The following is a 14,867-nucleotide window of genomic DNA, read 5'->3' on the forward strand; positions in this document are numbered from 1 at the left end:
CTCCTTCCACCACATCAGCACCATGCCCAAGGCCCTTAAAAAAGGCACAGCGCGCGAGCGAAAGGAGCAATTTACTGAGGAGGAGCTGAACATGCTTGCTGATACCCTGGCTGAGAATGGGGATGTTGTTTTTGCAGACGACCTTAGGCGACCTGCCCAGCTTAAGAAGAAGGAAATCTGGGAGCAAGTGGCACAAAAGGTCAGTGCGGTTGGTACCACCCCGCGCACCGTCAAAGATGTCAAGAAGCGCTGGGACGACCTGCGCCTACGTGTCCGCAATATCCTGTCTGTGAACCGGAGCCAGGGCCTGGCAACAGGTGGTGGACCCAACTCCCCAATTAAGCTGACACGCTGGGAATAAACCTGCGGCAGCACCATAGGGATGGAGGCCATTGAGGGAGTGGGAGGAATGGAGCGGGGAGCGCCGTCATCGGCAGATGGAGGTGAGTGTCCACACAAACCACTGTAATGCAAAGCATGATGATGGTCCGCCAATATGACACTGAAATGAGCCAATGCATGGGCCATCACACACACATGTACACATCCCTGCCTATATGCTGTCCTCAGCACCATCACATCCACATGCCTGCAGCATCTCAAAGCCATACCTGACACACACCCCACAAGCATGCAAATGGCATGTGTTACACTGAACGCATTCCACAACAGTAAGACATGTCACACAGCATACACCACCTCATACATGTGTGAACCAGATGTATGCCTGTATTATCCCCCCATATAGCAAGCAACCTGTATGTCACAACTCCAATACCGAATCCCCTCAAATGTGCAGAACTGCAACAATACCAATGGCTGCATGATGCATGTAGAACCATCACTCATGCCATCCCTCTCTCTGTCCCCAACAGGCTCAGATTCTGACAGCGAGGGCCAGGACTCTGCAGTGCAGGCCACGACTCACAAGAAGAAGGCCAGGGGCATGGAAGATGGCAACAGGCCTTCTACATCAAAAGGCCCAGGCAAGGCACATCTGCCACAGAAGGCGAATGCACCACGGGATGCAAAAGCACTTGTGCGGCAATGTGACACTGCCACAGCAACAGTGCCCACACCAGCTGTATCCACTACACAGGAGCCAGTGACAGATGGGGCCCTGTCTGCTGCCAACAGCTCTGTCGGGGAGAAAGCTGCCACGGCACCCCAGAGTGACGACGAGGTACAGAGCCAAGGCCAGGTGTGTGTCCCTGTGGAGGACGTGTCATGAAGCCTACAAGGTGCACCCAGCACCCGGCCAACACCACAGCTCAGCCCAATTAGCACCCCCAATGGCAGCACACAGGAGCAGTCTGGAATGGAGGCAGGGACAGAGACCTGGAGCCCCACAGAGGCCCGACATGAATTGGGACCCTTGCCACATGCAGCATCCAACTCCACTGGTTTCCGGGATGGGGGGCAGCGAATGGCACTGTGGAGCAGTGCCAGGATGAGCTGACATGGCTAATCACACAGTATGTATCTGATGGTGCCCTGACAAGGCAGGAGGGTCGGTACAACACAGCGGCCATGAAAGTAGCCATTGAGGTGAGCACAACAAGCATCTGCGTGGAATTTTCGACAGTGCGGCAGGTCCTTAGCCGAATTGCGGATGCCTTGGAGGCACAGCGTCCTGCCCCGAGACTGGAGCCAGCAGGCACAGGCTCCTCTTCAAGCTCTACACACACCAGCCCCCTGTGCTGGTCTGCGTGCACCTTGCAACGCTCAGACATGCCACCACCAGAGGCGGGAAGAGGCCAAGAGTAGCAGGGGCAGCCTGAATATGGCAATTGATGCAGACTCCTGCAGCATTCAATTGCTCACCATGTGTGGGGGAGTTGTGGGGGGAGGGGGAGAGGTAGAGGGTGTGTGGGGGAGTTGTGGGGGGAGGCAGAGGGTGTGTGGGGAGTTGTGGGGGGGACATGGGAGAAGGTGTGTGGGGGAGGTGTTGGGGGATGGGGAGGGGGGAGAGGGTATGTGGGAGAGTTGTGGGCGGAGGTGGAGGGGGGATGGGGGTGTGGGGGAGTTGTGGGGGAGGGGAAGGGGGAGAGGGTATGTGGGGTGGAGGTTCAGAGCACTTTGTACATACTTCTTGTTGAATACACCCGTTGTGTACTGAAAAATCACATGACTAGACATTGGTTATTGTGTATGTGTGCTTTATTGGTTTACAGTGCACAGTGTCCATGTACCCCCACACCCAGTGCCCTGAGTCCCACCTCCATGGCATCCTCTGCATCCATGTGTCTTAGAAATATTGGTCTATCACAGACTGGCGCACAGCACGTCCCTCCTGTGCATCGCCACCAGGATGATGTGCAACCCCATCTTCTTCCTCATCTTCATCCCCACCTGATGGTTGCTGTTCAATGTCAGGGGCAGAGGCACGTTCCGTCGGATGCACATGTTGTGCAGCAGGGCACATGCCATGATGATCTTGGCCACCTTCTCATGCCCGTACAGGAGTGCCCCACCCGACCTGCTGAGGCAGAGAAACCGTGCCTTCAACAGGCCAAAGGTCTGCTCGATCACCACACGGGTACGGGTATTTGCACGATTGTAGTTCTCTTCATACCTGTTCTGCATGTTCCAGACAGGGGTCAGGAGCCACGGCTTCAAGGGATAGACAGCATCACAAGCATGGGTGCAAAATAAGGTATGTGTAAGTCATTTCCTGGATTGACACCTGTACTTATCACTCACATGCCTGCAGATATTTGTTGTTCACATGCACATGTCCCTGCATGTATTCACACATTTTTAACTTGCAACAATGTGTGCTATCCCATGGTCTACAGGTATAGGTTGCATCGTCCAGATGATGCATGGTGTCCACTTCCCTGATCGTGTTCATGCACTGTGGATGCCTAACACAGTAATTGCAATCATCTATGTGATGTGTACTGAATCGTATGCATTGATCCTGGCACCGTTGCTACTAGTCTCATCATGATCTGCCATTCACTGCTTGATATTCACATGGTGGCATGCTGCACTTCTGTGGTGGTGGGCCAGGGACAATCGGTGTATTCCCTTGGTGTGATTTGTTTGTGCACACTCATGGATGCATGTCTGGTGTTGTGCTGTTCTGCGGTCATTTTCGTTGTGCATAATCACAGCATGTTTCTGCATTGTGTTGCTGAGGGTACGGTCTGATGATGTGCAGTGGACGCGTTGAGACATGTGGTCTGGTTGCAAGTCTGGCATTGTTGTGCAGCTTACGTCTTTCATATGGGTTTCGGTGTCATGTTCAGTTTGGGATGCTTTGGGGCACAGTGTATTGCAGTATGGGCATTGTCCAGTCATCCCCCCCAATCTCACCCTGGTGGAGTATGCATCCCCCCCATTACACTGCCATGTGTCTGTCATGCAACTTACCGAGCAGCCAGGCACATCATCCAGCAGGTCGCTCCATGTAGCGTGGTATCGTGGAGTTCTGCAGGACCATTGAATCATGGGTTGATCCGGGATGTCGGGCACAACAATGTGTGATGATGTTGATGGAGTCACATACCATCTGCACATTGACGGAGTGGTATAGCTTATGATTGCGGTACACCACCTCCACTGCATGCGGAACCACCAATTCCACATGGGTGCGGTCAAGGGCACTGATGCAATTTGGCATGCCTGCCAGTGCATAGAAGGCAGTTTTGGTGTTGGAGATCTCCTATGCAGTCCGTGGCAGGGATATGTGGTCGCTTGAGTGCTTCAGGAGGGCATCGAGCACTTGGTTCAGCATGCGTGAAAATAATGGTTGTGATATGCCATGCATCTGCCCCACTGTGTGCTGGTAGGGGCCTGTGGCCAGGAAGTGGAGCACAGACACCACCTTCAGTAGAGGGGGGATGGCGGTGCGGATGTCAATCAGGCTCACAATGTCATTGTGTATCATGTCCACTATGGTGGTGATTGTGTCCTCGTCCAGGCGGTACAGGGTGTGGATCTGCACCGGAGTTAATTTGAAGGGACTGGCTCTGATGCGAGGGATTGGTGGCTGCCTGTGTGGTAACACTGGCTGCACTGGTGGGACTTGCTGGGCCTGTCTCACCCTCCTTCTCCTCCTGCGTCTCCTCTGTTGTGCCTGTTGTAGTTGTTGCTTATGGCGTAGCTGTGCAAGCATGTCCTCCAGGCCCAGTATCGCCACAGCAAGTGGGATCATTTTGGTGTGGGAAGGGGTGTGGTGTGTAGGTGTGCTCCTTTTGTGCTGGGCCAGACTCCATTGCCTCCACCTGTGCTGATTGTGTGCACCTGTGGCAGTTGGGAAAACAGCAGATTGCTGTTTGCAGGTGGTTCGCGATGCCGGTGATGCCAGCATCCCGGTATCCCTTATTACCGCCTTCATAATGCCGGTATTTGCATGTCCGCATGACTTGTGATGTCCTCCTGTTAGTGCCATCCCGGTATTGCCAGACCAAAGGGCTGCGTGCCTGCACACATGCCGGTACGGAGGAGCACGGTATCAGCAGTGGTGCGAATATCGGGTTATTGAGTCGTAATAGCCCAGAGCGGTATGCAGTGCCGGTAATCCCTGAGCAGCATCGTTTTGCCATTACCTCCAACCTTGTAATGACCCCCAGTGTATTCTTAAGGCTAGGTATGTATTGAATAGATTGGGGCATGCTCCAAACATATATATATAGGAGCGAATGAACCATGGACAATTCCATAAATGCATTTTAGCACAGCTGGACCCAGAAAAAGAAGGCTTTTCCAGTGTGTTGCAGCTGAAAAGCAATTGAATTACAGAGGTGAATCAAAGAAAGGCGCGGCTGGACCAGCACCAAGAAGTCAAGGCCGATATGGGCCTGAATGATCAGGCAGTAAGCTACAAACGTGTGAAAAGAACAAACTCCTGTTCAGAGTACGGGCACGAGAACAATGAGGACGTCAGAGGTTCATTAAATAATAGTATTTTAAATGCAGCAGAAATCTAAAACATGGTCTTCAATCACGTGGACGAGTGAAAATAGATAATCATGACGTGCTACGCCAACTCTAGGAGACAGAGTATGCTATACTCCCTTGTATTCTCCAGAGCAAGGAACATTTCCAAGGCCAAGTTCAAAGCCTTAATTGATGAGTAGACTGCAAGGGTGATGATAGATGACATGCTTATTAGTGGGGAGCTATGGTCAAGATCAACCCACCAGCACCTGGTTGCCAGCCTGCGTGCTGCTGGTGTGTGTGGAAAAATACAGTGATGTAGGAGGGTGCCAACCAATTATAGAGGAGCAGGTGATAAAGTGGCCTATAGTTTGTGTAACCAATGGGACCTATTCTCCGCACTCAGGCCATTGAGTCTTAAAATGCCACCAACTCCACATTGCATGCCATCCCCAGTAGCCTCGAGCCACAAGTCGCTGCCACTGGCAAACAGCACCGCATCGCTGGAACTCATTGCTGCCACTCCTCACCTTGGCCCAGCTTGACGTCGAAAGCGCCCTGGCTCCCGAATTGACCCCTGAAAGCCTGGCTCAATGCTGTTGAGCCCCAAAGATAAGAGCATAAGGTATTTAAAGAGGCTCTCTCCCCAGTTCACCTTTAAGGAGTTTAAGGTTTACCTTTTTAAAGACATAGGGCCTCATTACGCCCCAGGCGCTAATGGGTTAACGGCGCCGTAAAAGGCTGCGGCGCCGTTAAACCTATTAGCGCCTAATTACGAGGTCCCTTTGCGGGACCCGACCTTAACGTCTGGTTTTACCAGTCGTTAAAGTAGGGTGCCGCAAAGGGACTTTGGTGCTAAGTGCGGTGCCGCAATTTGCGGCACCGTACTTAGCGCCTTCCCCATTCCCATTGAGCCCCATGGGGCAAAAATGGGGAAGGGCCATGGTGAATGGGGAATTACCGCCCCGCCAACCTTGCAATGGGGCGGTAATTCCGCCATTCACCATGGCAGACCCCGGCATGGACCATGGTGCTAATAGCACCATGGTTTGGCGCCGGGGTCGTAATGAGGCCCATAATCATAAACTTTACATTTTGCTACTGAAATATTTGCCTGAGCACCCATCTTCCAACCCAGTGCATCCTTTATTTTAATGTCTACTTTCTCTGTGTGGGCCAGCAATGTTTTTATCAATTTTGTCAATTTTTCTCAGTTTAATTACACATCCTATTTTTCATAGAGCTTTTATTTTGGTACCACTGTACAATTGTTCTATCAATTTCTTTTGTATCTCACACCGGTCCTGAAGAGTATAGCCCTTGGCCCACATTACTAAAAGAAGCGAAGGAGGTATACCTGTCAGGCTCAATCTGTTCCCCCTTTTTGATTGGGGTCACTGCTGGTTAAGTAGCTATGTGGGGCTGAATACGTGCTTTAGCCACTACACATGATTATATTCCTGAAGAGCAGTAGTCATGTTGTCACAGTCAGAAATTAGGTGAGCTCTACCCCTCCTGAGTGGCCCTAGCTTCGCGCATGGCATTAAAGTCAGGCTTCTGTGAGCATAATGGCCATGAGTTCCATTCACCACGGGTGTTAAGGTTTAATTGGCATAAAACTATCTATTATTACAGTCATTGCTCTGATTGAATCTAAATTAAATACCTTAATTGTTTCTGTCAGGAAACACAGTAGCAGTTTCCCCGCCAATAAACAGAACCCAAGTACTTAGCCAGTAAAACGCAGTGTGACAGATTGCCATTTGGCAAGGGTGTAGAAGCCCTGTTTTTTTTTTATTTTTTATTCAATTCATAAAACGATGTGGGTAATCCCATCCCTGAAAGTGAAATCTTCTGATCAGATTGCACTTTCATAAGTTTCATACCAAATGCATAGTGTGTATAAGTGTCCTGCTGCATCAGTATTCTTATTTGCAGAACCTGCCTTACCAGTGGCACAGAGCAGGTTCATAAGTCACAGCTGCCCATCTGACAGCTACAATGACAGGCAGGTCTCTGCAGTGCAGGGGCTGCATTTAAGATATACACCCCTTTTCCAGAATCATATAATTATTAGTCTACCTACTGGTGGCAGAATAATCTTTAAATATAAGCCATACCTGAGTTATGGTATACTGGATGATATTTTCATAATTATTACAGCCAAAGCAATTTGATATCACACATGTCCAGCCCTGTGAGTCCACACTCATCTGTGGAAGGATTATGTGTATTCTCACCAGGCAGGCTGGACCTTGCCACCTGTGGTAACACAGTAGCATGGGGGGTGTGGGGGGGTTGCCTCTTTTTGTTCCTTTATATGGTTAGGTAATGCCCTTACCCAGAAGGCAGATACTCCACAGGAAGCTGACCTGGGAATAGGAACCCAATAGTACACCCATTCACAAAAGGCTTGGTCTCACACCAAGGTGCTGCAATTCAAATGGCCTTTCATTCTATTGAGAAGGGCAGGGCTAGGAGTAATGGAGCTCTGTACAGATGAAGGAAGATTATTCCATCTGGTTTTTCTCTGCCTCTATCTCTCCTTCCTGTTCGCTCCACTTCATTTAGCACAAATCCCTTTGGGTGTGATGTTAGTAGGACAATGTCCATTTACTTTAAGAGCAGGCTACCTTTAGTCCATTCATCTGTGGACCTTTATCTTTAAAAGTAAGGTTCTCACAGCACCTCTTTGGATTACCTTGGAATCATCTTTCGGACTTCAACCTTTCAAGAAGAGTTAATTGGACCTTTGTTGAGAGAGTTGATCTCTCCAAAGTCCTCCACCAGTGAGAGGAAGACTGAGTGTTCAAAGGAGAGGTGAGCTCTGTCCCTTCACCATTCCCAGGGATGATTGGGCAGGATCTCCTGTTGCGACAAGACCTGCTACCTGCCAGCCACAATGGTACCCATGACCTCAGTGTGTTGTAGGACACCTAAAGTTGAGGACCTGCCTCCCTAGTACTTGGGAGGAAAAGAACAAGGCCCAAAATGTATCCTTGAGCCCATGGGTTGGTACTCACATCAACCAGAGGACCAAGCCAGCCAGGAATCCTGTGTTCTCCAGTTGAACTGCTTCAAACCATGATTCAAGTTTGATGAGATGCCTTCGAGCCTACAGGACACTCCTGTGCTGCCTTTGGCTCTCTACCATCTGTAAACGATTTGCCATGTGTTGAACAAGTTTGCTACTGCACTGCATCAGCTCAGTGCGTCTTTGCCTCAGCTCAAACCAGAAGATCCTTGTTGCAGCAGCAGCTTTTGTACCACCAGCACTTTCATTGCTGATTTTCATCTACAGGTGACCAGGCCCTGTGGGACTCCTTCAAAAAGTGGCTTTCGAATGGCGCCTCGAATTGCTGAAACCTATATGTGCATCTAGTGACCAGCATCCTCGCCATCATCTCGACCATCGAACTGACACTGGTGGCCCTCACAAACCGCACCTCATCAAGCACCATTTCAAACCATAACATACTTCTGTCCTACCCGGATCGATATCTGCTTGCCGCCTGGAACTAGGTAGCTACTCCCCTCAGACTTTTGGACTCAAAGTGCTTGCACAGGTCGAACCACAAATACACTCCCTAGTACCCCGCTGAGCCCATCACCTGCCCGGCTTGAATCAACTGCTCTTTGTCGCGCTCGACTTGAACCGCCAGGATGTTACTAACTGACTCGATCCTGCTCGACCTGGAACTGCTGTCTCGCTGAACTGCATACTGGAATATAAAGGTCACTGCTTCAAACCCATATGGGAGTTTGCCACGAACTGCTGGAGTGTTACTCATAAATCCTAACCAGAAGATACACCGTCTTGAACCAGTTCGACTTTGACCAGACCCTGGTACACATTCTGACCTGCATCACTTGAGTACCACCATGAAACTTCGGAATTCCCATATTTGACCTTGCTAGCTGATGTTCTATTCTTGGTTGAACTACAATGCACAGTCCTCGAACTTGGTTCGACCAACTTGCACAACAGCTCTAAACCTGGTTCGATGCTATCAAAACGCAGAGAACTGCAAAAGGGCACTATTGACTATAAACCGCTCCTTTGGTCTAGTTCTGTGCCCTAGAAACTTGCTAGATCACTTTTGCACCCTTTTCATCTAAGAAACTCTTTGACTCCAAAGAAATCCAGGAAACAACATTGAAGTGCGCAGATTACAAAAAGGCAGCTCATTAATGCATACAATGAATGGCTGGGAGATTGATCAGTCCCATGACACCAAAAGGCAAAGGAATTTCACTCTCGCTCTCGACCTGCCCACATCGGGCCACAGTTTTTATGGACAAATATCACAAAAATACAATATTCCCACATGTGAGTAAATGTAAATCCCTATTCTCCTTCAAGCTCTTGCCATTTACAAACCTAAAGGTTATTACATTACACGTGACCTCCCAAATCCATCTCCCTGAAGATGACCTAATTGGGCAATTAGCAATAGTGACATCAGCACCTTGTGGTACCAATAATGGACGCACTGACATCCTTTCCCATGACATTAAGCCTTTTGGCACCCTAGGCGGTTCCTAGACCTTGCAACTTCCCCGGTGTGAAACATAGCTTTGGAACTACCACATCAATACGTTTGTTAAACCAAAGACAGAAACTGTTAGTTTGCAGGATGTTCCTCTCGCTTTCCAAAGAGAGATCTTCATAGAAAAACATATTACATAGGCTTTACTTTAGAGAAATGATTTTTTTAATTAATTGTGTTACTGGCCACTCCTCTACGTACCCGGTAGTCCTAAGAACTCGCTAGAGGGCAGTATATTCAAACCCTGATTCAGTATTTTTGCAATGTCTCAACATGAGGCCTGGTTCAACCAGAACAGATCTCTTGCAACTAGTGCATTTCCATCTGAATAATGTTAAAGACATAAACCGTTATTATTCCATGTACTCAACTTCCCTGGGAAAGAGTTTGTGAGAGAGAAAGAGAGAGAGAGAGAGAGAGAGAGAAAGAGAGAGAGAGAATTACAGTAAACTCATGCTTGAAAGAATAATATGATAACTTTTTTCTCACTGCCTTCAGTCAGCCACGCACTGGACAACTTTCGAAGTTTTCTTGAATGTAACAGGCCCAAGGCCTAATTCAAAATGGTTGAGACCTTTAAAGTAGCACGGCATCAGTACCATCATTATAATGACAGAAACCCTCACGTTTATGATATTCCTTTTTCATTTAGGGTATTGCATTTACCTATTTACATCTCCCCTCTAGTTACTTCAATAACTGCACCATTGTTCTCTTTCACCTTGACAAAAGTCGCTTTTGGTACCCACACTTTACTAACATTGTGCAAATCTCTGTAGTATTCTTGTCGGCTGCATGGTAAAACATAACACTCTCCATCCGGGGGACGTGGCTTGGATGGCCATGTAAAGGGACGTGCTCTTGTGGTGCTCCGCTGATCCTACAATGATCCTGGAGGAGAAGTGCGTGCACGGGAACTGGCCGGCACCGAAAAATAATGGCCATGCTTGTGAAGATGACGGCTGCACTCGCTGAAACTTTGATGCGTGTTGAGGGTGCGGACACTGAGTTAGACTCGTCTGCTCGCCGCGGGCCCCGAATCGGCGCGAGGAACAAAATGGCGTCATAGACAAAGAGGACAACAGGGGTCACGAGAGCGCCGCTGCGTTTACGAATGTAGGACTTGTAAGGCCCCTGCATCGAACTCCAAGACCAGCGATTAGAGGCAAACCTCAGCGTTTGCCCGGGACGCGCTGCTGCTTCACTGAGGCAACGCACATCTGAAGGCGCACGCACCCGGAGCTGGTACAATCTATGGACTGTACACTGCTGAGACTCGCCGAGCGAACTGGTAGCTGACGCTGGGCCCGTGGCGTAATCGGATCGAACGCCGGCGGAACCCAGGAAGATACATTGTGGCAGCGCACCTTCGGCAATAAGGTGGCTGTGAACCCTGGGGCCAGCGCGAACGAGAGGGCGGCGGTGGCTGCAGTCTTCACAGCGCTGCAGATTAACTCTGTACACGCAGGGAGATGGGAGAAATCCCATAGGGACAGACGAAACATTGGCGCAGGCCAGTTGAGGAGGCCGATTTGCTGATCCCCTGACACTTAAAGCGGCCCCCCTGGGCCTGGGCATTGTGGGCCGGATGGCCTTGTGATCATGGAAGAGGGGGAACAAAGGGAGTGCGGCGGATAGGTGAGCACTGGCCACGGAAGGAACACGACAGAGACCGGGGCCACAACACCGAGAGTGTAGGAGCACGTGGGAGGACACAGTCCACTATATGCGCGAGGGAAGAGACAAGTACATATTTGGACTGCTGAGAGTGGTTCGTGACCATGCGGACCTTCGTGCGGAGGGAGGCACGGCAGGCTCTCGCCCAGTTAACATAGCAGGATGTCCTATAAAGTGGTGAGACCCAAGATCAGACAGCCCACGATGGAGGCCTATGCCAGGTCACCCCAGATGTGGAGGGGGGCAAGAGCAAGGAGACCCCCACGGCAACGGCGGAGACACCGGGCACGATCCAGGAGGTGCTGGCAGCGATCGCAGACTTAAAGGTGGCCTGGGAGACTAAGTTGGGCCAGGCTATGAAAGAGCTGCAGGAGGGCCTGGACCTCAAGATCGGAGCGGTCCAGGAGGAGGTGAACCTGCTGAGAAAGGACGTGCGAACGATCGCGGAGCACACTGGGGCCTTGGAGAAGGAGATGGCCCCGAACACTGAGGCGTGCGCCGCACATGGAAAGGAGCTCCATGCCCTCGTGCAACGAGTGGGAAATCTGGAGGACAGAGCTGAGCAAGCAGAGGGGCGTGCCAGACGCAATAACATCCGTATAGTGGGCTTGCCAGAAGGTATGGAAGGGTCAACCCCCACAGAATACGTGGAAACCATGCTATTACAGGAGATAACAGGGGGGGTGCTGACCCAGTGGTTCACGGTTGAAAGGGCGCACATGGCCATGACAAGGAGACCGCCCCTCTGGAGCCCCCCCGCGGCTGTTGATCGCAAAGATCCTGAACTATCGGGAGAGGATACTCGAATTTTTCCAGAGGGGAGGAATGATTGAAAAGGGTTCAGCAAAAATCACGGCTTACCCGGACTATACGCTGCTTGTACAGCATAGTAGGATGAACTTTGGGTCGGTAAAAAGGAGGCTGAAGGAAGCAGGCCATCGCTACATGTTGCTCTACCCAGCCAAGTTGGAAGTGTTTTATAAGAACAGATCCCTTTTTTTCGAGACGCCGATTGAGGCAATGGATTGGCTGGATATGCAGGGCCGACCTCAAGAACCGGATGTCCAGATGGGAGCTGCAGAAGATAAGTAGCACGTAGCTCTGGCACCTAGGGTGAAATGGCCAAGACATTGGGACTTGAATATAGAGTTGTATTAAGCATGTGGGGAGTGTGTTGTAGTATCAACTGGCTGGAGCCGCTGGACGCACCAATCCTAAAATAGACGACTGGGAGCTCCTAGGAGGCATCCCCTTGAACCCAATAGTAATATACTTAGGTCACTGTTAGATCGGTGACGCCCTGCGGGGTCCTAGTCCTCGGCGACGGGACAGGACCAGACGCGGGTGGGCCTGAGATCCAGGGATGGAGCTGGGCATTTGTTGGGGTAGGGTAGGGTGGGGGGAGGGGCTGGGTTGTGTGCAGTGGAAGGGAGTTGGGGAACAGGGAGGGGGGGAACTGTTGAGGAGGGGAAGGGGGAGAGTCGGAAAACAAACCATCAAGGGAAGCATTGAAGGGAGAGGTGGGTTGGGAACAAACCGAGTAGATGGCATCGGGTAATCTCAGAATTGTGACCTGGAACGTACGGGGCCTTAATAGCTATCTGAAACGTAATAAAGTGATGCTGTATTTAAAAAGGATGCACATTGACATAGCCCTGCTGCAGGAGACTCATCTCACAAGGGAGAAGTTGGAGGTTGTCAGGAGAAAATGGAGGGGACACGTTGTGGGGGCTACATATTCGGCGTACGCTAGAGGGGTTATCACTTGGGTGGCGCCGCATGTGCCACTTCAGGTACTTAGCTCAACGGTAGACCCATAGGGCAGAATGGTGGCGGTGACAGGACTCCTGGACAACAGGGAAGTGCATATCATAAATCTGTACGCCCCCAACTACAACACAGTGGCTTATTTTAGGTCCCTTTACAGCAAAATTAGCCCCCTGGCTGGGGGTGCGGTGGTGTTAGGAGGGGACTTTAATTGCACCCTGAATCCCAAAATGGATAGGTCAGTTGACAAAGCGGGGAAGCCGGCGCCGGCAGCCAAAGCGCTGGGGACAATGTTAAAAGATCTAGGCCTAGAGGATGTGTGGAGAAGGTTGCATCCAATGGATAGGCAATACTCGCACTATGCAATGCCACATGACCTGCACACGAGGCTAGATTATGTGTTCGTAGCGGCTGAGATAGCGGGATAAATGGTGGGAGTGGAATAGAAGGCCCGGGTACTATCCGACCACTCGCCTTTGGTTGTAGAGTGGCGACACCAACCCCCCAGAGCGCGGATCCCAGACCCTTGTCCATGCTGAATCAGGACAGCAAAATACTTACGGCAGTGCTGGCCAATAGGCTGAAGAGGGTGATCGGTAAACTGATACACCCAGATCAGACGGGCTATGTCCCCGGCAGGAACATTACAGATAACCATAGAAGGCTACACCATATCATTGACTACACTGAGGAAGATACGGGTGAGCTGGCTATCGTGTCGCTAGACGCGGTCAAAGCCTTTGATTCGGTGCGATGGCCTTGGTTGAAAGCAGCCCTGAGGGGATACGTAATGGGACCTGGATATATCAGGTGGGTCCAGTTGTTATACAGCACCCCGATGGCGAGAGTTAAAACAGGATCCATAATCTCAGATACTTGGCAACTCAGCAGGGGGACCAGACAGGGGTGCCCCTGGTCACCCATGTTATACATTCTGGCATTAGAGCCGTTGGCAATATGCCTGCGGCAACAATACGGGGAGGTGGGGATTAGTACAGTAAGTGGTAGACACCTGGGGCCTCATTACGACCCTGGCGCTAATGGTTTAATGGTGCCGTAAAGAGCGTCGGCGCCGTTAAACTATTAGCGCCTGATTACAAGGTCCCTTAGCGGGTTGGAGGCTTTAACGCCTGCTTTTTGCAGGGGTTAAAATCCAACCCGCTAAGGGACCTTGGAGCTAATTACGGCAACCGGAATTTACGGTGCTGTAATTAGCGCCTTCCCCATCCCCATTATGCCCTATGGGGCAAAATGGGAATGGGGAAGGGGCAATGGTGAATGGGGATTTACCACCCCGCCAACCTTGGAATGGGGCGGTAAATCTGCCATCCACCATGGCGGAATCCGGCATGGACCATGGTGCTAATAGCACCATGGTCCTACGCCAGGGTTGTAATGAGGCCCCAGGTGTCGCTGTATGCAGATGACATACTCCTTTATCTGCGCTACCCGGAGGAGAACCTGCAGTATGTGCTGGAGGTGAGGAACCGTTATGCCACCCTTTCGGGCATATCGGTGAACCCTAGGAAGTCTAGTTTGTTCCCCTTGGGTAGATATAAGAATGTCCCGTTACAGAGGCTGCCTATCCTGCCAAAACCATGGCAGACTGAGACATTTATGTATTTGGGAGTAAATATTTACCACAAGATCGAGGCGCAGCACGAACATAATACGGAAAAAGCATTAGAGGGAGTTAAGAACAGCATGGTGTTTTGGTCTAGATTGCCCCCGACTATGATGGGGAGAGCGGCCTTGCTCAAGATAGTGGTCCTGCCTAGAATCTTGCATTTCTTTGTGAATGTCCCGTTTTTGATTCCAAGGAGCCTATTTGTGAGACTTCATAGCGTGTGCAGGGGGTTCATATGGGGTAACTCTAGGAACAGAGTGGCCCTGTGGAAACTCCAGAACCCATGTGACAAGGGGGGCATAGGCCTGCCAAATTTTGAGCTTTATCATCTGGCGGGGCAGCTGCTGTTTGTGGCCAGG

This window comes from Ambystoma mexicanum, chromosome 6q, assembly GCF_040938575.1.
Source record: "Ambystoma mexicanum isolate Mex_15411 chromosome 6q, UKY_AmexF1_1, whole genome shotgun sequence".
Lineage (NCBI taxonomy): Eukaryota > Metazoa > Chordata > Amphibia > Caudata > Ambystomatidae > Ambystoma > Ambystoma mexicanum.